Source organism: Rhinolophus ferrumequinum, chromosome 9 (assembly GCF_004115265.2).
Source record: "Rhinolophus ferrumequinum isolate MPI-CBG mRhiFer1 chromosome 9, mRhiFer1_v1.p, whole genome shotgun sequence".
NCBI classification, from domain to species: Eukaryota; Metazoa; Chordata; class Mammalia; order Chiroptera; family Rhinolophidae; genus Rhinolophus; species Rhinolophus ferrumequinum.
Window position 1 is genome coordinate 73,675,980 of NC_046292.1, and position 27,395 is coordinate 73,703,374.

The window sequence follows — 27,395 nt, forward strand, 5'->3', positions numbered from 1 at the left end:
AATTAATCTAGAGACAGACCTTACACCCTTCACAAAAATATCTCAAAAATGGATCACATACCTAAATGCAAAACATAAAACTATAAAACTCCTAGAAGATAATGTAGAAGAAAACCGAGACAAACTTTTTAGATATAATACCAAAGGTACAATCTATGAAAGAAATAATAAGCTGGACTTCATTAAATTTAAAAATTTCTGTTCTGCAAAAGATACTGTCAAGAGAAGGAAATAAGTCACAGACTGGGAGAAAAATATATGCAAAAGGTATACTGATAAAGGACTTTGGATATCCAAAATATGCAGAGAACCCTTAAAAGCCAACAATAAGAAAAAAATTAACAATAGGCCAAATACATTAACAAACAACTAAACAAAGAAGTTATACAACTAGCAAATAAGGATGAAAAAAAAGGCTTCTCACATCATGTCATCAGGGAAATGCAAATTAAAATAACAAGATACCACTACACACCCATTAGAACAACCAAAATCCACAACACTGACACAACTGAATGCTGACCAGGGTGTTGAGCAACAGAAACAGAAACTTTTGACCATCGCTGGTGGGGATGCAAAACGGTACAATCACTATGGAGACAGTTTGACAGTTTCTTATAAAACTAAGCCTTCACTTACCTTACAGTAATTGTGCTCCTCGGTATTTACCCCAAAGGGTTGAAAACTTATATTTACACACACACACACACACACACACAAACAAAACAAAACAAAACAAAAAATCTGCACCTGGATAGTTAAAGCAGCTTTATTCATAATTGTCAAGACCTGGAAGCAACCAAGACATCCTTCAGTAGAAAAATGGATAAAGAAACAGTGGTATGTCCAGACAACCGACTACTATTCAGAGATAAAAAGAAATGAGCTATCCATTTACGAAAAGACATGGAGGAAATGTAAATGCACATTACTAAGTGAAATGAGCCAATTTGAAAAGGCTAAATACTATATGATTCCAACTCTATGACATTCTGGAAAATACGAAACTATGGAGACAGTAAAAAGATTAGTGTTTGTCTGGGCTTGGGCGGGCGAGGAGGGATGAACAGGCGGAGGACAGGAGACTTACAGGGCAGTGAAAAAACTCTGTAGGCGGCCATAATGATGGATACATGTAACCATGTATTTATCTAAACCCACAAAATGTCCAACACCGAGAGTGAACCTTAATGTAAACTACGGACTTTGGGTCATAATAAAATTCTTAATATGGGTTCATCAATTATAATAAATGTATCACTCTGGTGGGGAATGTTGATAATGGGGGCGGCTGTGCCTGTGTGGGGACAGGAGGTGTATGTAGGAAATCTCTGTACCTTCCTCTCAATATTGCTGTGAACCTAAAGCTGCTCTAAAAAATTTAACCAACCTTTTTAAAAAAGAGAGACCGAAGATGAATATAGCCATACTGATATTTATCATTTTAATCTTCTTGGGAAAAAAACGTATAGCGTTCCCTATCCTCTTACATACCGTCAACACAAAATAGATCCATGGACAACCATGCTCCATGAAATCCTCTAGAGAAACAAACCATTTCAGGGGGACACCATAATGACAGGTAAGCGTAAGATATAAATGAATGCTCAATGCAAGCATTCATGTAAAGGCTATACTCGTATTCATAGATAGAAAATTGAAACAGCTTAAAAAAAATACTTAATGACTGTGAGCCCTGGTTAGGATATAGTAATAAGTGCTATTCCTTGACAAGTGTAAAATAAATAACTCTGGCTTATGCCAATTTGGAATGTAAAAAGATAACCTAGCACAGCACTGTCAGGGAATATGTATGCCTAGTTTGCAATCCAGATCAGACAAAAAGTAAAAGAAAAAGTTCCCACATGATGTTATACAAAAACTAATATATAAAATGATTTATGTGAGAGATAGTGTTTATATTGGAAAGGTATAACAAGGTTATAAACAGCTTTTATTCAGTTGGTTCAATACCAGTGCAAAGCTCCTGCCTTAAATGGCTCCATGAGTGGTTCATCAGGAGCCAACTACAAGTCTACAAATATGTTTATTTTAAAACAAGAACAAGAACAGGCTGGTGCATTGTTCATACATCTTTCACAGGAACAGGTATAAAGCTTTCTAAGGAAATATTTCTATCTTCCAACTGTAGTTCTGTTGGATTTCATAAACACCTAGATAATTTTCTAACTTTCTTCTAAAAAGAATCCATAAACTATCAACAGAGTTTCGTGTGAAAGAGAAGCATCTGAACACTAGCTAAAGTTGAGGCTCAGATTTTACAAAGGCAATTAAAATTCTCCTGTCTTCAAAGAATACCTAAGTCAATTCTGATCCGAGGATTCCATTTTTAAAAATTCCAAAACAAGTGATTCCAAAAGTAATATCTAGTCTTGAACTCAGCTTTTCAGATTTTTTAATTATATAGTCTCTTTTCCAAAGACCCAATAAAAGATATGACATGAAGTCTTCATTACACTTTAGCTTCTTCGGGTGTTTTTGTGAGAGAATAATTCTTGACCAGTCTCCCCAGTGGGGCAGAGTAGTCAGAGTCATGGAAAACTGTATTTTGTCTCCAAGGTGCTTTGAGTGTTGAGCATGTTAATGAAAATGACCACTCTTAAATAACATGTGATATTCTTTAAGTAATATAAAATACAAACATTGTATTCCTTAATAAAAACAACTAAACTATAATCAGAAGTACTGGACATACATAAAACACTGGACATACAAACAGAATCATAATGCTGAGTGAAGTCCAAATGATAATTCAGTCTAAAATCTTATTTCATAAACTGAAATACAAAATAACTTCATATTTGGATATGAGGTCGATAAAAATCAAGTTATCCTACCACCTTTACAGTTCCAGCTGGTGGCAAAGCCAAGACTAGATTCCTAATCTTGACTCCTATTTCTTTTTATTACGTCACTGGAATAAATGTTTATACTATATCTATTTGTTTTAATCAGACCACCAATTCACTTCTTACCCTTAGTTGGATGTTAATAACTTATTTTCAGAATTCATCAAGGGTCCTGGTATCACAGAGTCCATGCTCGGGGCCAGGCCAGCGACAAGCCCTAAGAGAACTGAGGTCACTGGCTGTTGCAGTAGAGTGTGGAGCCTGCAGGAAAATGCCACGTGTATGGCACCACCAATGCACACACTGAAAAGGCAACTCTCCTATACTTTAAATCTAAACCAGTTGAGAGCATGATAAGATGTTCATCCCACTCTTCAATGAAGAGAAGAAAAAAACAAAAACGTAGGCAACCCTATTAGAAGTCACTCCCGCTAGATTAGAATAAGGCAAGGATGGTAACATAGGTAGAGATAGATTTTCTTCACCTAAGTTCCAGGCAGAGCGGAAACTTGGAGCAGAGATATTGCAAAAGCCCTGAGCTCTTAGGCTAAAGGAAAGTGCCACCGTTCCACGTCTCCTTCCAGAGTTCCAAAGTTTGTTCCCTAGGTTACCAATGTAAAACAGGCCACTACTGGCAAGAAAGAAATGACCAACTCCTGTAACTCATGAAGACTGAAATTGGTGATACAGGATTGGCAAAAAGGATAAAGAAAAATTTACTTATTTCCCAGGTTAATATCCCCAGTTGGCCATCACAGATGGGAAAGGGTGAGCAAAAAGGATGTGGATATGAACCTAGATCCTGCTTTTATTGGATTTTGCCTTACCAATAGCAACTCTTGGGGCTTGGGGCAATGATTGTTGATGGAGGTAAGACAATGAAGATTGTTGGTTTACAGTCCTCTCTTGATAATTTAGGGTGAATGATATAAAATAATTACTCAGGCTACTGGTTGTTTGTACCTCCTCCTCCCGTCTGTCAGGTGAGACAAAGAGAGATATGGAGTGTCAAACGGATTACAAACTGTCACATATATCCTATCTTGTCTAATAGAACCACCACACACACAAAATATCGTGAAGTATCTTCATCTGACAAATGATGAAAGGAGAACTCAGAGAAGTTACCAAAATTCCCTAGTGCTCACTAGGTTATTGGGAGAGGCTGACTTCTAATCCAGAATTCCTGACTCCAAGTACTCCAAACCATGGGCATTCGCTGAAGGTAATATCTCATTTCTCACTCTTCCATCCTTTGCTTACATTGAAAGAGCTGAGAAGTAGAAGAGTTTTTTAAATGTTGGGCTTTAGTTCGTCGTTTCCAATTCTCCATGCTCGTTCTACCCTTGGATTATTACTAATTATGTAGTGTTGACTTTATACTACACTTCTTGGGTCTTTGGAGGGAAAAATAATCTAATTTTTAGAAATAAAATATGGGCTTAATTTAACATACATTGGGGGGGGGGGGTGGGTTGTGGATGCTAACAGTTTTTTCTAATCCTGTTCTAGAATCAAGAGGGCCAAATCTCCAATGCAGTCAATTCTATCTTTCAATCAAATAAATGAAGCCTTCCATGTTAATCTTTATACAAGGGAAACAAAGAGAATGGATTCAAGACCATTTTATGGATGGTGCGGAAAGATACCAACTGTTCATTGAAAGCTAATGTTACACCTAGACGTTGGGGAAATTAATATAAATCTTTTTGAAAGAATTAGTAATCCCAAATAGTAATATTCTTTCTCCTCCCCAGAAAAACAATGCTCACACAACTTGGATTTGAGAAGAACGGTGTTGCTCTCTGACTCCTGTGCCATTGTGAACATGTGGTAATTAGCATTCCTGTTAAAATTATGAAGCAATCCCTTTGCTGTGTTACTCAGATAGCTTGGCTCCCTATTTTCAGATTAAAATGAAGACTGAGAGACTGAACTTCAACCATGTCTGAATGTCTGTGGGATGTTTTCCCCACAACCAACAACCTTACTTAAACTCCCAACTTTTAAACTGCTAAAACCATGGAAACATTAATAATGACCCTCCTTCATTAAACCTCAACTTCTCCTCCCACTTGTACTTTTGACCAGTTTCTTCACTTCAAAGCAACCAACTGCATCCTGTTCAGTTGCTCAGTAGGACCTCTGTATCTTCACCCAACACCTTCAACTAAAAGAAAACCCAAAGCCACAGAAACTTCATGATCTCCACACTCCTCCTAGTCCAGTGACAGCATCATGTAACCTCAAATTTTTTTTTGAATTTTATTTTCTTATTTTTGCAGTCACCATGGGAAAAACTGTGTTTGGTCAGCTCCATCTGCAAGGGGTAATTTACTGGCCTTCTATATACATACACATCATACACCTGCGAAGAAAAAGTATATGTAACTAAAGAATTTTCCAAAGAGGGCAAGTGAGTGTTAACCAAACAATGTATTGCGTGGCTACTGGCCGAAATAAACAAGGACAGCTGTTTACTACCAGTTCAACTCAGCATTTTTAGCTGAAGTATTAATAGCAATTAGTATTTCTAATAATTTAATCCTTGTCAGGCACTGTGGACTAAGTACTTTAAATGAGTCATTTTTCCATGGGTAAACTCTATAAATATAAATGTACAATTCCAATATTACAGAAAATAAATGAGGTTAAGAGAGGCTACGTAACTTACACAGGGCTAATTAGTAGTGGAGCTAGGATTCAAACTCACAGCCTACAGTCTGGCTGTGCTGGACGTCACTTGTGGTGCCTGACTGACCACAGCCTGCGTTGTAACCCCAGCTAGCTCCCCATTGGGTCCACTGACCTGCTGAAGCTGACTCAACCTCAACCCATCCAGTAAAGCTAAGAAGAATGCAAAATATGTTCAGTACCAAAATGCATATGATCCTAGGCCACAGCAGGAACAGTGATCGTCTCTCATTCTTCAAGTACAAAATAAGTATGCATGTGTGACATTCGAATCCTGTGACCTTTTCCATTGTCTTAATCGGTTTTCATCTCCTGGAGTTAACTTCTGAATTTAACACCTCTTGTTAATAAAAATACTGTCTGCTAAAGCACATTATGAAGCCCATTTTGAGTTTTAAAAGATTTGTGAGTATCGATTAATGAGAAGAGCAGTTGTTCTGCTTTCATCTATTTTATTTTCCTGGGAGAAGAAATATTTTACTTTGGCTTTTGTGTTAATTTAGGTAATTATTTAGATGTTTGTGATCCTTACACCATGGATCTGATTCCTGAGGGTGGAAGGTAGACACAATTCCCAGAGAAATACATGCTCATCATGTCAAGTTTAAAATATGATGAAAAGAGATTAGATTAGAAGTAGAGCCCTAGACCAGGCCGGTTATATTAATGCTTCCACATTTTAACATGTCATCATACACCAGTAGAGTCTCCAGAAGGGCCAGTCTCATGCCTGCCCCCCTTCAAGTCTCCCATCTCCCTCGACTCCACATATGGGTGGAAGCATCCAGACAGTGTGGAGCTCCGAGGCCTCCCCTTCTCCATCAGCAGAGCATGTCGAGCAGTCACAGTGCTGCCGGCAAGGGTTTGGTAAGACTCTGGCTCCCGTCCCTTGGCCTCATCTGACCCTGTCTTTCTGCCATATCATTCATCTCCTGGAAAGGAACTTATTTCCGAGCCTCTTCCACATCGGCAGGAGGAAAAGAATTTCAAGTCTCTGAGTGTAGAAAAAAAGTCCAGCCTCGCTTCCTTAGGCGCAAGATGAGACAAAGGGGTAGGTAAATATAATGATATACTTTCACTTTGCCAAATTCCCATCCCTTTTTGGTCTTAGGCAATGCCAGAAGAGAGAGCCAAAAGGAGGTGGGAGGATAAGTGGAAACAGTGCCTCCTCTTCCCTTGTGCTTCCTGGCTGGCTCTCTGTAAACACAACTTGGCCACCCATCCCCATGCAAAGAGCCTGGGGAGATGCACAGGCTTGCCTAGCTGCGGGAGCCTAACTACCACCCACACGAGGTACCTCTGTAACTCTCTGAGAAGCTGGGCATGGAGGGTGGTCAGGGTGCTGACAGGGTGGATCCAGGGAAGCCGATCCAAGGACGGCGACCTTTCCATTAACAACCAGAGCTCTTGGTGTCACTCCTGAGAGGTGAGTAGAAGGGTGTCTGGACAAAGAAAACAATCAAAAATTCTCTTTTCCTTCCCTTCTCTCAGCACCACATTTTCAACTTTCCCAGAGGTGTGGCAGCTCAAAGGACTGAGGTGGTGTGCCTGGCCAGCACCGCCTGGAGGACCAGTGAGCGAGCGATTCTTCCTGTGGGAATGAAAGGCAGGCTGTAGAGCAGTGAGGTTGCAGTGCGGAAATCCCTGCTCACAGACCCAGGGCGAGGGCAGAGTCTGTAATTAAATGTAAACTTGCCAGCGGCTCTCTTAACACATGAGGCAAAAAGTTAATGTCTGATGGACTGGGGCCCATGCCAAACTCCAGCTCAGAGCTCTCCCGACAGGGGACTAGTTCAAAGGAATGAGGTCTAGTGGTGGCAGAGCAACCCAAGTCAGCTGCAGGGAGCCCCTCTTCTGGGCTTCTGTACCACTGTGCTCCTCTCCTCCCCGAGCACTCAACACCATCATTAGTGCTTTACTGCTGCATCTTGCCCACCAGGCTGAGCTGAGGGATGACCTTTTCTGGACATCGTATGTCCTTGGCTAAATATGTTCGGTCTGCACAGTCTAATTAGGTGGCCACTAGACACATAGGGCTCTTGAGCACTTGGAATGTGGCCAACCCAAATTGAGAAGTGCTGTAAGTTCAAAATGAGCAGATTACAAAGGCTGAGTGTGAAAAATAGGCTACCTTCATTTTTTAAATTCATCATGTATTGAAATGACAATATTTTGGATACATCAGGTTAAATAAGATGAATCGTTCAAATTAATTTCACCTGCTTTTTTTTTTTTTTTTTTTTTTTTTTGCCTGTTGTTTATCATGGCTACTAGAAAATATGTGACATCAAATATGTGGCTTGCATTATATTTGTATTGGACAGCATTGTTCTGGGTATTCCATTAATGCCACTGAATGAATGAATAAAAGAATGTTGACTTAAGATCAGGGTTAATATTTTTAAATCCACATAGAAGTAGTCAAGAGAAATGGTTAAAAAGGAGTGAGGCATCGTTGTTTTTTTGGAAATAGCTCTGTATCTGGAGCTACATTTCATTCTGAGTCATTTGCTGTGAGAAAATGCTTACTAATCACCCAGGACTCCAAAAGGATGAGAGGGCGACAGACTGTCGGCCAGGCCAGGCCACACCACAGAGGCCAAACTCAACCTTCAGTCCTACTGTAGAGACAGCTGAGCAGAAGAGCCAACACACACTGAGAGGAATTGTCAGAGGACATGCAACGCCTAATCTGGGAACGCCACAGTTTTCCCCGTTTCTCTTCATCTTCAACGTAACTATGATCTTAGCCCATCTGTTTGCTTTTAATATGTTCTTTAAAACTGTTTTAAGAAAATGCATTAGAAATCAAAATCACTATGAGATATCACCTCACACACATCAGAATGGCCACTATAAAAAATAAAAATAGAAAAAGAACAAGGGTTGGTGAGGATGTGGAGAAATTGAAAGCCGTGTGCACTGCTGGTGGGAATGGAAAATGGTAGAGCAACTATGGCAGACAGTATGGAGGTCTGGGGAAAAAAATTGAAACTAGAACTACAATATGACCCAGCAATTCCACTTCTTGAAGAGATATCTGCACACCCGTGTTCACTGCAGCATTATTCACAATAGCCAAGAGGCAGAAGCAACCCAAATGTCCATTGGCAGGTGAATGGATAAACAAAATGTGGTATAATGGAAAATTGCTCAGCCTTAAAAAAGGAAAACCTGCCATATGCTACAAAATGGATGAATCTGGAGGACATTACGCCAAGTAAAATAAACCAGTCATAAAAGAACAAATGCTGTATCATCCCAATTATACGAGGTCCCTAGAGTAGTGAAACCCACAGAAACAGAAAGTAGGATGGTGGTTTCCGGAGGCTGGGAGGAGGGGGACCGGGGAGTTATTGTTCAAAGGACACAGACTTTTAGGACAGCAAGATGAAGCAATTTAGAGATTTGCTGCTCAACAATGTAAATATACTTCACACGAGTGAACTGTACACTTAAAAATGGTCAAGATGGTAAATTTTATATTGTGCTCTTTTTACCATCATAAAAAAATGCAGAGCAGGATCAATTCTACTGCTGCTGAAGAGCCCACAATGAAGACCCTGATCCAGTCTAACATTTCACCACATGTACCATAATAAAAGGAAATAAATATCAAACAGATATTGGCACACCTATGTACACATAGCAGCATTCTTCACAACAGCCAAAAGGTGGAAACAACCCAGTTGTCCATCAACAGATGAATGGATAAAAAAATGTGGTCTATACGTACAATGGAGTATCATTCAGCTTTAAAAAGAAATTAAATTCTAACACATGCTGCAAATATGAATGAACCCAGAAGACATTATGCGAAGTGAAAGAAGCCAGTCACAAACGGGCAGACACTGTACGATTCCACTAATATGAAGAATCAAGAGCCGTCATATTCACAGTGACTGAAAGTAGAACTGTGGTTGCCAGCGGTTGAAGGGAAGGAGGACAGGGAGGTACGGCTTAATCCGTAGAAAGTTTCGGATTGGGAAGATAAAAAGTTCTGGAAATGGATGGTGGTGATGGTTGCATAACAATGTGAAAGTACTTAATGCCACTGAACTGCACACTTTAAAAAATGGTTTAAATGATATATTTTATACTATGTACATTTTACCACAATAAAAAAAAAAAAAAGAAAGAAACTGTGGCAAGAGAAGAAGGGTGAGAAGGCAGAGGGGGCAGGAAGATTAGAATGGCCCTTGGATCACCCGAATAGGAATTCACACACGTCCCCACATACTGCCTTGAAATGTCGACACGGCATCACTGCTCTGTAAGACAGATGGTCTCTGTGACAGCATTCTGTCTTCCAATAAGTGTACAACCTTTTCATTTTGCTGCGTGAATTTGCAGTGAGATTCAAAAAAAAACAGACCAAGTGTGCACACACAAATGAGAGAAAGAGAGGGAGAATGTGTGTGCACACATTCTCTTTTTGGTAAAAACTATCTGTTTCTTTTAACCCACCACTCATATTAGCTCCTGTCTACCCTCACCTATTCCAAAGTCAGTAACAACAAAAATGAGCAATAGTGACGGAAAGAGTATTATTTCAAGTGCTATAAATGTTATTTCTAAAATGACCTAGCAAAGTAATAATAGCAATAGAGATGTAGCAAGCACTGTGCAAAGCACTGTAAAAATTACAGAATTTTGAGAGCAACCTTACATCATCAAGGCCATTTCACAGGTGAGGAAATGGAGGTTAATAAAATCATTCGTCCAAGAACACAAGCGAGATGTGATTTTTCACTCAGGTCTGTCTGGTTGTCTCCAAACTAGAGCTCCTCGCTGCTGATGATGAGGGCACACTTTGTAAACTGAGGCCATCTAAATAGGAGGGATATTAACGAATTAGAGGCAACAGAAGAGTAAGTTGGGGCAAGGCAGAGCAAGTACTGGCTAGCTAACTTCATTGCCAAGACATGGATGATACCTAACTACACTGCACATAAGGTTTGAAACCTAATATTGTAGGAGGACAGATTACCATGTCAATCTGAAAAGTCTTTATGTTGTTTTTCTAATTTCTAAAACAGTCTCATAAACAGAAATCAAAAGAAAATGTCTCAACCTATGAAAGAGAAATTCTGGATGGGGTAGAAGGTTAATAATCTGCTCTCCTACAGTGTCCTTTTCTCTAAGTTATATATTAAAGAAGTTATATGAGAGGAAAAGAAAACATCAGAGGGAAATAGAAACATACTCCAGCCAGTGTATGGAACCTTCATGAATAATAAATTCCACAGAATTATTTGTGCTCTCCACAATATTATACTTTACAGCAAAGTTATAAGCATCATCATCAGAGGACTTGATTCCTATTTCACACCTGTAATTGATGGTTTGCCTAAACCCAGGTTACAGTCCTAAGGTATTTACCACGGAGCTCAGATAAGTGGACAATTCAGTGAAAATGGAACAGAAAACCCACTAAGGAGCAAAAGCTTTCTGAATCTGTTCACTCATTTCCTAGCTGGCTCGGATATCCAGAAAATCACCTTCAGACACATCAGAGGATCAAAGACTTTGCTTCCATGAGAAGCTTAAAACTACACATAGATTTTCCATTTGCTCCGCTCTTCCCTTTACAGGTATTATTTTCTGAAATCCCCAAGTTTCTACCCCTGACACACAGCTTCCTCACACACGACACTGCCCACACACCCTCTCATCTCTCTGTATCCATTTTTAAGTGTCTGGCAAACACAAGAAGGGGAAACAAAGGGCAAATGCCAGTCTGTGACCTCTGTCTGGACTTAGCCAAGCATGATGTGTGAATCAGGTGTATGGAATGGAAGTTTCCATGGCAACGAGACTGCAAGGCAGGCAGGGGAGTCACATACTCTTTCTCCCAAAGTAATAGAACACTAAGGCCCCCTGAGGGATGCTGAAGGGGGTCACCAAATTCAGAGTTCTCCAGGGACTGTAAGAACCTGTGGCCTCATTGTCTCTTCCCGCACCCTCTGCTTTTGGGTCCTTTCCACTAGCACCTTGAAAAAAATCTAGCATCTCTCTTTTGGGGGGAAATGAAGGGACAAATTACAGAAATATTCTCTAAAGGGAGTTGCTTATGAGAACAATGTAGAAAGGACTACAAGAGAAAAGTATTTTCTTCACGTAGAAAAAAAGCAGTTCTATTAGTCAAACAGTTTAGCTCTACTGGTCAACGTGACCCCAGGGCTGACTCTCTGACAGAAGCACTTGTGTTTTTACCAAGCTCTTTCCGTTTACTTTGCAGTGTGGTCTTATTGGTGAACCCAGTCCATAATGAAGAGCTCCTGAGCCACATTCTGTGTTTTCAAGATTTTTTAAAATTGTATTTGCTACAGACAGATACTTTAACATTATTCTAAACATTTCAGAAAAATTTATACATATTGCTTTTGTAAAAACAGCTTCTTTTCTTAGACCCATGACTTAGAGACAAAGGAAAAAAGCACACAATTTTAATGAAATCAAAGTTGGCCTTGGTTATCTAACTGGAAAAAAGGTAGTCTCAACACTTGGCTCTAAAAGAGATCTTTTGATTCCTTCAGGTTACTCCAGAGACTGAAGAAGAGAGAATTATTTTATGTTATCGCTGCTGATGGCTCTACTTTAGCAGATCCTCCTTCCCATTGCATCAGAGGAATCTCTTTCTACACTGCACATTTGATCATGTTACTCAGGCTCCAAACGGTTCAAACGGTTCTTCATTGTGCCCTGAGAATTTCTAATCTCTGTTGATGATTTACAAAACCACACATGATCTGACCTCCTCCTACCTCGTTAGTTTCCTCTTCTGCCATTCTCCAATTTACATTCCACATTCCAGGCAAATCGAACTATTCTTAATTCCCCAAGTTTATCATTATCCTCTCTCACCTCTAGCCCTTTACGTTACTTATTCCTAAAAAAAAACAAAGCAACAAGAAAAAAAAAACACAAAAAAAACACTTAACCTTTTCCCAATATCTCAGTTCGGATATCATTTCCTCCAGGAAGTCTTAGTTCTTAGTCCCTGCAGCAATTTCGACCTTAAAGTCCTTTTAGGTGCAGCCAAAGCACCGGGTCCCCGTCACGGCAACATCACCCAAGATCCAAACTGCCAGCTTTTGTCTATGATCCCTTCCAACTCAAAGAAGGCATAAAAAGTGTGCTTTGTTCAACTTTGCCTTAACTTGGAGACCAGGGCATAGGAGATGGTCAATCAAGATTTACCAAAAACTAGTGCATGAAAACTAGTTCATTCAACTAGTGAATGAATGTACTGAGGGAGCATAAATGGCAGGCACAGCATGATTGATTGCAAGGACCCTGACCACATCTGGGCCCAAGCCTGATGGTCCAGTTCTGCTGTTTGCTAGTTATGTGGCTTCAAGAGAGTTACTAATCTCAGTGAACTCCAGGTTCCTACTTTTCAAGTGATGTAGCGTGTCCAAGGTTATTATAAGTATCCAATGATGTAGTGTTTGGGAAATTCTTTGTGAAAATTTTAAAAGTCTCTGTAGAATGTCATTTCCAGGAGGAGGCTAAATAAGAGAAGGAAGAATGGAGAAGTGCGTTGAGAAGCATAATTACTACAGGGATAGCACCCATCAGGAATCCGAAGAAGAAAACCATGTAACAGGTCAAGCGAGGGGCTACAGAAATGCATGGTAGGCCTTCATACATAGCATAGATTGATTTCTTTCTGAAAGATAGCTATGTGCCCATTTTGGGCCTCGATATCCTTATTATCCTCAATTTCCCACTCATATACCATGTTCATTTCTACCAAATACTACTATTACGATTAACAGTTCTCGGACCTTTGTTTAATTTTATCCCAACTATTAAATGCCCCCTCTTTCCCCATGCCCCATGTGAATCTTACCAATAAGTCTATATCCATAATCAATCACATCTATAACACCTTTCTTGAGTAAAATTACTTACATCTATGTTTTTCTTCCTAATCTCTCAGTACATTAAGGACCCATATTTCACTATTCGGTGTTTTATCCCTAAATTCTTCACACATACACCCAATCCTCTTCCTAAAATGTGAGGAGGATCTTACACATCAGAAGAGCCAAGTCTAGGCTATAAAACATGGGGAGTTGGCAGAGAAGATGTGTACTAACAGTTAGAAAATGATATTGACTAGTCTGCCAAGAAAACAAAAATATATAATGAGAGATATGAGAAAATTAGCTAATCAGTTTCTGAACTTCAAGATTCTGTGGTAGTTGACCATGACACATTAGGGCACAAGATAATGTTTCAGAGTGGGGAGCAGCAAGTAGGGAACATGGTTTCCCAAATAATATACCAAGAGATTCTTCATTCTGAAGAAGAAAACCAATGATAATAAGAAAAAGGAAATGGAAACCAGATAGAAGAAAGAACCACCAGAGTGATCAATCAACAACATTTTGCTGAGTACTCAGTTAGTTCTCCCATGCATGGGAAACTGTTCTAGGTGTGTGTTTGGGGTACTCAGGTGGAAAGAGGGTATGCAGAGAACAAAAAAACAGCATCTAGCTTACAAGGCTTGGCAGTATACATAGGGTGACAAAACATACACAGATGACAGTATAACTAAAGATTTAAATTAGTACATGAAAAGTAAAACTTGAGAACTGTACACAGTGTATGGACAGATCACTGCATGCTGAAGTATGGACAGGAAATTTTCTGAAAGAGGTGACATAGCTACTCTGTCTTAAAAGATAAGAGAAAGAAGGGCGAGATACGGTGTCAAGAGGTGGAAACACGTGCACAGAGATGGAAGTGGAAAGTGCAAGATATGTGGCCACAGCAGAGAAATCTGGCTGAAGTAAGACTTGGTTGGAATAGAGGCAGGACATGCATTTGGAAAAAGTAGGTTGGAGAAGTGGAGAGATAGATTACATAGAAAAGAAAAGAAAAATTTGATGAGAATTTCAGTAGAGCAAGAGCAAAAAGAAAGAGAAAAAGGAAAAGAAGAGAAATGATGTTATAAGCGTTTATTACCAGGTCAAAAATGACATTTTAAATGTCTGTGTAAAAAAGGAAGTAAGTCAAACAACAAACAGGGTTAATATCATGAATATATAAGAAGTCACATAGATTAAAATCCCAGCAGAAAAATACAAAAATGCTCATAGAAAATTTACAAAACTCAATAAGCAAATTGCCAATAAACATAAGCATAAAATTTCCACCAACACAAACGATTCACAAAGAAATATGAATTAAAGTAACAAATCCGATATTATTTTTGTTGTCAGACTAGGGAAGACTTAAAAAAAAAAAAGAGGAAGGTCAGTCTTGGCTGAACGGCATCTTGATGGGCATTCTGAAATGTTTGTGTTGGGAGTGTACAACTTTCCTGGGAAGCAATTTACCAATATGTCTGGGGCTCCTTAAAAAGACTCAGTAGTCCCCATACAAAACACTAATTTGATAAAATAATCAGGATAATGGAAAAGCTATTCATGCCCAAGATGTTTTTATAGCATTGCTTTACCTAACACAATAAACCACCAACAACACAATTAGTACAGCAGAAAATCCATAGGAAATTGTGAAACAAATTGTGATACAGTCACAAGAATTACAATACAACCATCAAATATCATTTTTATTTTATTGTTACAGGAAGAAATAATTCAAAATATCAATACAGTGACTCTACTTATATAAAATAGCAATGTAGACATAAGCACATAGAAATAAATACTAACAAGAAATAGATCCAAATTGTCTTTAGCTTTATAATTATAGATTTATTTTTTTTCCTTTTGGAGGTCTTTTTGTATTTTCCAAATTTTCTACAATAAGCATGGATTACCACATAATTCAAAATTGTATTTGGATATTGAAAAGTGAAATACACATTTTAATTGCAAATAATATCTAGAGAGAGCTGTCCATGGAAAGGGAAAATAATCCCCACTCTCAGCGGCCTAGTGAACCTAGATAAAAGCAAATTTCCCTTCTAAGCCTTGGGACCATGTATAACTATTAAGATGAAGTATAGGATTGCTCCCATTACATCTTATTGTCCACAAGAAATGACTTTCCGAAGTCCTTTCATCACTGTTTTCTCCTAAGAAGGTTTTTACAAGAAGAGTGTATGCCAACTTTATTTTGGGCCTTGATTTTTCCAGAAGGCCTTAACTTGTATATTCCATGGAATATACAACCCAACTTTCCTCTTTCCTCTCTTCTCTACTCTGCTTACCCATCTCCACCTTTTCCCCCTTTCTTCCTTTCCCTTTCTTCCCCTCCCTCTCTCTTTTATAATGTATAGGTGTGTCTCTTAAATACCACCCTCAGACCAAGATGGTGGCACTTTCTTTGATTTCCTCTGTACTTTCCCTAATGTTCACAGTAGCACCTTCTATTCAAAGACAACTTAAAAGTTTCAAAAATACAACTCAATTTTATTTGCACTTCTAAGATATTTTCAAGCACCATAGGAAACAACTGCATGTGTGGTATCACCCACACATACCCCCCCCAAAAAAATGTATATAAGAAGTCAACATGACATTGATTCAAAAGGACATGTGATGAACTACTTTTTCAGAGCAAATACTCAGTCCAGGCTGGGGCTGGGGCTGGGGCTGGGGCAGGAAGTAGAAGCTGGAAACAGGCCACCACTGGAAAGGGGGGTGGGGAGTGGTGGTAACTGTAAATGAAAGAGAGAAGCTTGAAATTCTTCTATTACCAAACCAGGCAATTAAAACATTAAATGTGAAATCTGAAGCATTGTAGATTTCCTAATATGGTAGAAATGCTGAGTTTCCGAAATTATGTTTTCTCATCTTTCAACATATCAAAGAGCGTGCCAAAACCCCCAAAGAAACATTTCCATTTTGAAAACAAAAATAAACCACACACATCCACATTCTATTAATAGTGTTGTCTTCCCTTAAAGCCCCTGCATCCTCAGTGAAAAATCCCATTGCAGTTTACATAAATTTTAACATTACTGAAAACTCCTGTCCAAAATAAACTGGACATGTGTAGGTGAGTTAGGTGGGACTGAGGCAAGAGTAATCAAACCCCTTTCCATGTTTTCCTTACTGGAGACCAAATGTTATGTTCCTCATCATCACACCTAAGGACTATGTAAATACATTCTCCATATTTAGCAGCATTTCTTAAGAAAGAGTGTAAAGAAGGAAAGTTGGCATAAGACACACAGGTTCAAGCCAATTCCACAACCTTTGGAGACAAGCTGAGAACCAAAACTCCCAGCAGAAATTCCTAGAGGAAGCAAAGGACATGTGAAAGATCCCCAAATCCAGACTATAAACTCTTGATCCTGCCACCACGAAGAGGGAAAAGGGCTGTCCCATGTCACTTTATGTTTAGAGATAGAACAAAGCCATTAATATGGCACTCTCCTTCCTCAATCCAAACACCCATGAGCTATTATTACCGATGTTCTCCGCAGAGAGTCAATCGCTTGGAATGAGGACAATGAGAAGTGCAAGACATAGACTCTGCTCACAAGGTGCTTCTGTTTTTGAGAGAGGAAAAGAGCCAACACACAGAATAACAGGAAGAGACATCAAAGGGATGGGTACTAGACTTATCGTGGTGATGACTTCATACGGCATGTAAATGTCTAATCACTATGTTGTACACCTGAAATTAATTACTATTGGATGTCAACTCAAATTGAAAAATCATTTTAAAAAATAAAGAAACAACACAGGATCATTGAGTCCACCTTTAAAGACGAAGCATGCCACTAAAATGGTCAGCTTAACCGCAAAGTCTTTTGGAGACTGGAGCCCATACCGCCTGCTTACCTGGAGGGGCTTAAATGTTTAATCTCTAAGTCACGGGCTCTAGGATGTCCCTACCAGAACAAGCAAAAGTAAAAACCAGAGTGATACCAGGACCAGAAACCCACTCTGATCAGGTAAGGTGAGGAGGAAGGAAGTGAACTGACTCAAAAATTGGTTATTCAAACGTAACTGGGAAGAAAAGAAAGGGAGTATGGTGGGTGGTGAGGTGAAAAGATCACCTTTTTCAAGCCAACAGATGCAGGTTCAAATCCTAACCCAGCTCCTTACTCTACTCATATGAATTGGGCAAGTTCATTAACCTCTGTTTCTCTTCCCTTTATTTAACAAACATTCGTCTTACAGTGTGTGACAGGCATTCTTCCAAGCCCTTTACAAGTCTCAGTTTATTTATCCCAACAACAAACAATTGAAGTTGGTTCTGTTATTATTCCCACTTTACAAACGGGGAAACTGAGGCACTGGGTGGTCACATACTTTGAAGGTGGCACAGTTATGATTCAAACCCAGGCAGTCTGGCCCCACCATCTGAGCTCGGCAGCTCTTGATTGACTCATTTATAAAACACTTCCGTGTCAAGTTGTGATATAGACTCAGTGAAATGTCTCCAGCACCCAGCACAGTGCCTGACATTTAGCAGAGGCTGAATAATTCATCGCCCCCCTCCCGCCCTCCCCACTCTCTCTCCCCACAGTGTGGGAGGCTGCAGGCAAGATTCTGCATGTAAAGGCATCAATCTGCAAAGGCTCAGGGGCTCCAGGGCAAGCTAGAAAAACAGCCCTCTGTTTTTATCCCCTGAGGCCTGGAACAAGTGCTCTAACTGAAGCAGCGATGTCCGGCATTTCCAGACAGAGTCTGCTTCTATTTATTATAATCTGCATTCAAGGCACAGGCACTGGAGACAAGCCTTAGGGAAATTAAAAGGTTTCTGATTTTTGTACTAGGAGCGATATATGTTTATGTCCAACACAAACAACACAACACAATACACACACCCCATCTAAAACTTATATCATACCTACCACTGCAGGACAATGATCTACTTTCCAGAACCTTCTACTGCCTAGAAATTGGCAGAGTGTCTGTATTGGACTAAGGCTTGTTTGAAGACAGTCTAGAAATTGATGGTGAGCTAAAGAATAGAGTCTCTTTGTAAAATTATTAAGAACAAATTAGGCCTAGGGACCCTAAGGGAGCTGTGTTGTAAAAACATGAGAAAATTTTGTTTACCAGCCCTTAGGCAGTATTTTCATGAACTGATGACCATAAAATAGATGACAGAGATTAGTTTTGCACCCGGATATTTGTCTAAACTATCATTAAGAAAGGTGCCCATGTTATCAGTTAAGTGACTTACCTAGTTGGGCAGGTAGTGACCCACACAAAATAGGAGATCGAATATATTTGGAATTTTCAAGTGCACCATGAGTGCATGTTATTAATTATCAGACATGTATAATGTTACCAAGAAAGCTGTCTACACACTCTTTCAATTTTTCCTCAATAAAAATAAAAATTAAAAAAAACCCACAAGAACATTATTTTATTGCAAGAAAAAAAAATATCACTACAATGAAGTATTGCAAATGTTGTTCTGCCCCTGAGACTGTGCTAACATGCTTTAAAAGTAATTAAGAAGGAAAGCTGACTTTCTACATTTTTAGTCTTGGTCACTGTGGCTACTGGGTTCATTGATGCCTGCCAAATCTTGCAAAATTACAGTACTCCTAACCATGCGGTTTCTAAAACTATAAGCTTCTATTGTGAATAAGCCTGATTTTCTGCTTTAGAAATCCATCAACTGCTAAGAGACACTCAACAAAGAGCCCAGGTGCACACACCAGCAATCAAGTTCTTCATTCATGTTAATTACAGTTCAGCACAAGCGAGAGGTAGGTGAAGAAGCGTCTTCATAACGTGTTCATTAGAAAGGGCAAATTTCTATCGGGGAAACAAAAATGGCCCCCTTCAACTTCTTCATCTGCAAAGTCCCCCAGTGTGAATTATGCCTCTGTAATCACAAGCTACACTTAGGCGTGTGGCTCAGCCCAGAATGTTTAAAGATGGGAGGCAGGAACAGAAAAGGAAATCGAGTTAGCAGTGAAAGAGGAAGACTGGATGAAGGTTTGCAGACTTTGTGGACCTGGGTGAACATTTCCTTCTACTTACTGTTTAAGCTGTTACCCGCTAGCAAGGAGATTTGTTATCTTCTTAGTCATTTCAAAAGCCATTAAATGGGGATGAGGGAGGGAAAGAGGGAGGGAAGGAGTAAGGGAGGGAGGGATTTTTATGTGTGTGTCTGTGAGTCAGCAAAAGGCGGAAGCCTTAAAAAACTACTTCAAACAACAAGCTGGAAAGGAAGACAATAGCTTCCACCCCCAGACTAAGAAATTGCATTATCCTAAGGGATCATGGCCACCCGTGTTCAGTGTAGATAAGTGAGAACCATCTCTGCTCTAGCCAATGGGAGACCTGCAGCCACAGCTGCTCACAGAAGTCTGGGTGGCCTCTATTCCAGCCACTCCAAATGGTTTCAAGGCAAAACCAGGGCAGCTGGGAGGTGCTGAGAAGCACTGGGGGTGGGAGGAGAGGCTGACAAAGCAGAGGGGTGGCGCCTTGCAAACCCCACCAGGTGCTCTAAATCCTTTCTCAGGGCTTAGGAAAATCACACAGAGGTCTCAAGGCTGATTCCTATGGCAGCTGTGTCAGAGGCTGTCTCACCACCATTCCACAGCAATAAACTGAAACTGTGCCTTGGAGACTCCAGAAACTGGGGAGATTTCCCTGCCAGGCAGCTCTTAGCGCCCTAGTAGCAACAGTATAATTAATGCCACTTGGCAAAAGAGTGGGGCATTCCAAATGCAGTCATGAAGAAGAAAGAGGCCTTGCTACACACCCTATACTGCAGTCACAAAGCCCCTGGAGACACTCCCTTTAAAGAGTCAGGCAAACCTGATCAAGAACTTAACATTTGCAGTAAAATTTTACATTCAAAACATGTATTAACTGTCCTCAGAGAGAAGAAAACATTTCAAGTATATTAAAGTTACAGTATAAACTCACTTTGATGATCCTGTCCTTTGCATGGAAGAATGATCTAAGTAAAAAACATTTGTTTCACTTATTAATGAGTACCTGCTGTCTAATTTATAGAATTTGTTACTTACTTCCACTTTTCACTATCATGGGTTGTATGTATTTTTAAATGTTTTCATTTCTCTAGCTAATATCTATATAGTATGTTCAATTGACAAAAAAGTTAGTCAAAACATATAAAATAAGCCAATATCTCATATATAAAATAAGCTAAATCTCATATATGCATATAGTCTCCTGAACCCAATTTGTATATAAATTATTTGGAAAGAAAGTATATTTTTATTATACATACAAAGTATACTTTATATGCTTATATAACAAAGTATATTCTTGTTATACATGAGCGGGCGTGTGTGCGTGTGTGCGTGTGTGTGTGTGTGTGTGTGTGTGTGTGTGTGTGTCTGTAACAAATGAGAAGGGAACTGTAGGATGCAGAAGATAGAAAAAGTAATACTAACTTTGGAATGCTGGCTACCATGAGTGCTGACAATAATATTAGGTTGGTGCAAAAGTAATTGCGGTTTTTGGAATTATTTTTAACCTTTTAAACCGCCATTACTTTTGCACCAACCTAATATTTCATGCAAAATGGGTCTAGGTGTTAAAAATTAAAATTAAGTCATCTGGCAGCTCAATCGCTGAAATGGAAGTTGAAAGACAGGAGACAGTTTCCACTCAGCCCCCAATTTGTTATGAGGCCTCCATCAAGTTGTGTGATGCCTCTCTTATAGCATCTGCAAAATGGAGATAACACTTCAGGCTACCTACCTCAGAGAGCTGTTAGAAGATTAGATACAAAAAAAAAAAGAAAATCCTCAAAGCCCTTTGAGTTTCTCATAAATATAAGACATGCAATGTAATAAAATACCAGTACCCTCTACAAAACTCCTAGAAATAGGAAACAGATGCCAGTAATGCAACAGGCTAGATACCTTACAGGCAATAACATTTATGATCAGGGAGATGGTGGGCAATTCTGTCCCCGGCTGCCAGTGAAAAGGTGTGTGTGTTTTGGGGGAGGGTGGAGCGGGGAACCGCTGAAATCAGACCTACTCAGACAAAACAAAGCATCAAGGGAAAAGGGAAAAAAAAAAAAAAAGAAATCCTGTTTTGGCAGATCGCCATTAAATCAAAAGAAGCAATCCTGACAAATAAAATTCCAAATTCTTGCTTAAAGTTCTAGATCTACAAGAACACAATTAAGTGACAAGATTACAATGGTAGTTGTTCACATTTAGTAAAGTCTCATAGTAAAGTAAATTAGTTCCACAGAATGTTAAATGTAATTAACCTACCCTCACAGTGAATACAATTTAAGTGTAGAATACATAAATTAGAGCATTTTTAATCCATGTGTACTGGAAACAAAAGCCAAAATGAATGGCACACAGCCACCTTAAAAAAATTATTTGGGGGTTCATAAAAATTTGAGAGATTATTAAATATTCACATAGCCTAAGATATTGTGAATTATGGAAAATTTGAAATTGATCAATTAAACCTGTATTTATTATATAATATATTATTATAACAAGCACTGAGTGTGGGTCATGTGTGAGGTTAAAATCAAAAAGATGAATAATCTCCTCCTATTCCTGGAAGTCTAGTGAGGACACATAGATACAAGGTAGTAACACATAGCATGAGAACCAAGTGTAAACAGTGCTGAGAAAGAAGAGAGGGAAGAAGTAACTAATTCTTCAGGGAAAAGCAGAGAGGGGCACAGTTCAGGAAAACATCAGAGAATGTGACACTTGAATGAGACCTTGCATAATGACTATGACTTCACCAAATAAGAAGGGAAAAGGGCATTCCGGAAACAGCAGCCCGTATCTCAAGGCACGTCTCAGGCTACCCTACTCAAGTGAAGCACAACAGACAATCTGGGAGGGCCTGAATGGCAAGATCTTTGTGGGAGATAGAGGGAACGGAGCACTACAGGCTATTTTTGAAAACAGACTTGGTATTTCTCTATAACTCAATGTATGAGATGAAGGCAAAAACAGGAGCACGGGAGGTGGCATAAGACAGACTCTAGCGAAACGGACCGCATTGCTGAGGCCAATTCTCTAGGTGTAGGTGACGTAGATAGATAGGAAGCAGTTCTGCCAAAAGGCTTTTCAAGCTGAGCTGTGACTCAGGAATGGTCTGGACCAGTGTTTCCAGGACAAGTGACAGGTCCAAAGTCGTTGAGGAAAACAGTGCCGTAGGCTGAACGAGGGCCTTCAAATAGAACAGGTCCTAATCTCTGGAAGCTAAATGTTACCTTCTATGGCAAAGACTTTGCAGGTGTGAATAAACTGAGGATTTTGAGACAGAGAGATTATTCTGGATTATCCAGTTGGGCCCTAAATGCAGTCACAAGTGTGCTTATTAGAGGGAGGCGGAAGGTCTGACTACAGACAGAAGAGGAAAAGGAATATGACCATGGAGGTGGATACTGGAGTGATGCAGCCACAAGCCAAGTAATGTCAGCAGCCACCAGAAAGAAGCTGGAAGAGACAAGGAACAGATTCTCCCCAAGGCCTCTGGAGAGAGTACGTTCCCATTAACACAGGAATTTCCGTTGTTTTAAGGCACCCAATTTGTGGTAATTCATTACAGTAGTCACAGGAAACTAATATACACAGTGAGCAAAGAACCATCCCCTAGGTGTCGCTGGGTATCATAATCAGCAGTCCTGATAAGAATAATTGAGATGGAAGGTACCTCAACTAACAAGAAGTTGAAGTCCAAGCTGAAGCTTTAAAGGAAGGCTAGATTATTGACTTGAGTAACTGGCCAACTTTAGGTTATGGGACCCTAATAAAAGCCCAGACTAGGTCAAAACAAGACGGATGGAAGAACTGCACATCACTGCCACCAAATGATGACACATGGGGAAGGGGAACTGACTCTGAATACCAGTGGGGACAACAGGAGAAATACAGCAGCTCAGAGGACATCACCGTGCCACCAAATTTCTGGTCTAGGATAATTGCTTAATTTTAAGTGCCTATTGGATACGGAAAGCGGTAAGTGGGGGATCAAAAACATTTACATTCACCCTGGCGCAACCAGAACTGACTCAGGAACTGGACCAGGACTAGACTATCAGATCAAAGACATCAGTCGATCCAGGTGTGGAAAGATTATGGAAATGAGACAGATGGGACAGGAAATGTAGAAAAGCTTTCAATGTGCTCTTTAGTCCATAAGGGCAATAACTCAATGAGATCTATTGTAGGGGAGTGGGAGCAGGGTGGAGTTATCCACAGTAGACTATATGGCCTAGTAAGAGGGTGACTAACCCAGATAAGCCTGGAGATGATAGAAGATATAAGCTATAAGAACGAAAAAAATGGTGACTAATTAGAAAAATATTTGGAGTTCATGGAAAGTTACTTAAACAGGGAATGAGTGGTTGGTAGGGCCTGGGGGCAGCAGGTGAATGACACCAATTTTTGAAGTACAAAACTCAAAAGCAAAGGTTATAGTAGAACAAACAGTTTGTCTCTGGATATATTGAGTTTAAGTTATTGGCGGGTCATGCCAGAGGTGACAGCCAGAAGTCAGTGGAACTCTCAGATCTGAAACTTAGAATGGCAAAAATGTTTAAATGTTTGAAAAAGTTATCTGTAATGTGCTCTTTCATCTTCTTCTTCCTGAACCATCACTATGAAAGGGATCCAAAACAAGTTCCTAAACTTTTAATATCCTAAAAACAACATTTTTGAACTATACTCATACCACCCACACATAAGAAAAACCTTGCATTGGCAGTACTTAAAAGTAAACGTATTAGAAATGTTCTAAGAAGAGGGGGGAGAAAATTCTTACCATTAGCCATTTCCCTTTTCTGTCTGTTAGTTTTGAGGGCGTCGGGGGGGTGGACAACAGAGAACAGCTTTCCACGGACGAGGGGCGGTTGAGCAGGATGTTCAGGGAGACCACCAGGAATGACCTGATGATGGAAGAGAAGGCACACTTTTGAAATCAAGTTAGACTCTGCCAGAGCAGTAAATACAGATCCTACAAAGAGACGGGGGGAAAAAAACAGATTCACTAACATAAACACCTAGGAAAAAAAGATGAGAGAAAAAATTAACGTAGACAGATGTATCTGGGGCATAAAAATGTATGTTACTCAGATGCAAAAGCCTCACGCGTGCCCTATAGCTGTAGATTCTGTATTCCTTTCCAACCAAATGCTCAGGTGTACAGTGCTCTGTTGCAGAATGCAAGCAGCTCCCCTTCTAACCTGTGATTTATCGTGACTGGTCCAAGTTGAGATGTGGAAATGGCTGAGAGGGGCTGCATCTGAAATTCCAGATTAGCTAGTCTGAGAGGGATGACAATATGGGAAGGCAGTAAGGGATAATGCAAAGGACTATGATATAATCCCTGGCCTCACCTAATTGTGTGTAAAGATTAATAAGGTTCTTTAGCCCCATAATGGAGACCACAGCAGTGCAGAGGTGACAGTAAAATAGCACCTCTATTAATAAGCTTTTAGACAGAAAAAGACTAACAAATATCCATAGTAAATAAATAAAAGAACTGGACAGATGTAAATAAACAACATCTGAGAAAATCAGGTCTTATTTGTAAGACCTATTATGGAAACACACTTCAGTGTCTGGGATTAAACTTTAAAGGTAATGAGAAGTCCAGGCAGAGTGTTGCTTTTCCAGAATGGAGGACACTATCAACAAAGCCCAAAACATGCCCCAAATTACTCACACCACCTTACATTTGCACAGTACTTATACGAATGCTGTCTCGTAACATCTCATCTGATCCCAAGCAGAACCGTGCATATGCTGACGCCCCCAAATTGTAACCGTGGATTCACTCCACATTTTTTTATTAAGTGCCTACTATATAAATCATTCTGAGGGGAAATATACATGTAAGCCATACTACCTGCCCTTAGGGAATTAAAAACTGAGTGGAAATTATAAAACATGGAATATAAAAATAGAAATATATAACATGGATAGGTAACAGTTAAGCATCCATAGAAGGCAAGAAATGAGAGAAAAAGAGAATAAGGGTCGGGTCATGAGTCTAAGTGGAGGGGTATAGATGATGGAAAATGGGAAGACATGAGCTGAAGCTCAGGAGGAATGGATGAAAGATAGCTGAATGGAAACATGGGAGAAGGAGATTCCAAAGGACTAGAACAAAAAAAGTTATAAAACAGTGTGGTATGATGGAAGTTATGACACTAAGCATAAAAAAGAAAGTGTTGCTCAGAACGGAAGATGTTAACAGCAAATGATGGCAGGGCCAAGTGAAGATGAACTGATTGAACTGGCTTTTCTGAGAACCACTCTAAGTGTTCTATCAGGAGTGAAACATAAACCACGGGCTTTAATCAGAAAGCTACACAGGAGAGGACTGAATACCTTTGTCTTAGAGGCTTGTTAGGAGGCTGTTACAATAATCTGGAGGTGGAGCCATGTGTTCCTGACCAGGTAGGAAGCAAGGAAAAAGATGAGAGAGAGATGGTTGGGTAAAAAGGGTACTAATGAAGAATTAAAAGGTTTCGGGGACTGTGTGGATAAAGAGAATAAGGGAAAAGTTAAAAGTTGCCTGGGATTACACCTCAGTAACCAGAAGAAGAAGGATGTCACTAACAAAACACTGGGAAGGAAGAAAGTGGACACAGCTGGAAAAATAATTCTGTTTTGAAGACACTGAATTTGAGGTGCAGATGGTATAACCTAGATGAAATACCACCTGGAGGGGTGAGAGCAAATGTGAGTACTGCATACTGAAGGTACAGGGTTAGAAGTCATCACTCTGGGAGGAAGCTGAAGTACTGACACAGGCTTTGAGAAACCATTTAGAGAAAGAACTCAGGGGCTATGGGCTGAAAAGGCTTTGGAATTTCTCAAACACACATCACAGCTTCTAGTGGCAAACTATCAGGAAAACTTCTAAACCAAAGAACTTGGAAATACTTCAGAGATGAGATTGGACTTATACCAGAAGCATATTTCTCAAATATTTCAGACAACATCTAATAAGCAAAAGTCATCCTAAAATATCAAACTGTCAATTTCATGGTCAGTAATGGCATTAAAGAAAGTTCTGTGGAATTTAACTATGTAAATAAATTATGGTTAACTAATAACGTGATTTTTAATCACTTAACACTGTGACCATAAAAGCAACCAACGTCACCAACAACTATATAGGGTCTGGTGTTTCTGTGCCCCCTCTCCTTCACCAGTGACAACCGCAATAACAGCCATTGATATACTTGTTTATGGTTTTTTAGGACCATAAACATTGTGAATGTTAGTGTCAAAGAGCCACAGAAGGTTTCTGAAACTAGGAAGGTAAGCCAAATGTTTTCTCAGTTTGCTGTCAAGCTTCTGGTAGAGAACACAAAGCAATAATAGAAGTCATTTCCACAAGCCCATAGACAGAGAGTTCTGGAGCTTGCCATTAATTTGGAGGGGAAATAATATGGCTACTGCGTAAAAATAAAAACATAACAATCAAGTCCTATCTTCCAGTTAAAGATGTCCCAGTGATCATATTGAAAACAAATAAACACACAAAAATTACACTGCCCTCCTGCCTCATTTCTTCCCCCTCCTGCTGTAACCCACCAAAAGAAACCATTTTTTTCAAACAATAAAATCTAAAAGCAATGCCTAACATTTGTTACTAATTTGTTTAGTAACAATGGCTAACATTTATTTAATACTTATTATGTATCTGGTACTGTCCTAAGATCTTAAAGAGCTACAAAAGACATGGGATAGGTACTATTATCACCAATCCCATTTTCCATACGGAGAAACCAAGGCCCAGAGAGGCTGAGTTGCCAAAGGTTACATCTATAGTATAAAGTGGAGCCTGGACTTGAATTGAAGCATAAGGATTCCAGTGCCTCATATTCTACCTCCATGCTGTCTGTCCTATTTCTCAAATACATGCTCTAATACCACATGTCCTATTAACT

General features: G+C 39.6%; 1 long non-coding RNA gene across 3 annotated transcripts in view; it reads right to left on the bottom strand.

The window, feature by feature from the left end:
- The window catches only part of LOC117027768 (uncharacterized), a 383,724-nt gene that overhangs the window by 88,183 nt on the left and 268,146 nt on the right, over positions 1 to 27,395 (bottom strand). For all 3 annotated transcript variants that reach the window (XR_004423962.1, XR_004423961.1, XR_004423960.1), the window contains exon 4: positions 24,254 to 24,377. This is a non-coding gene — a long non-coding RNA (uncharacterized LOC117027768). The remainder of the gene's footprint in view (positions 1 to 24,253; positions 24,378 to 27,395) is intronic.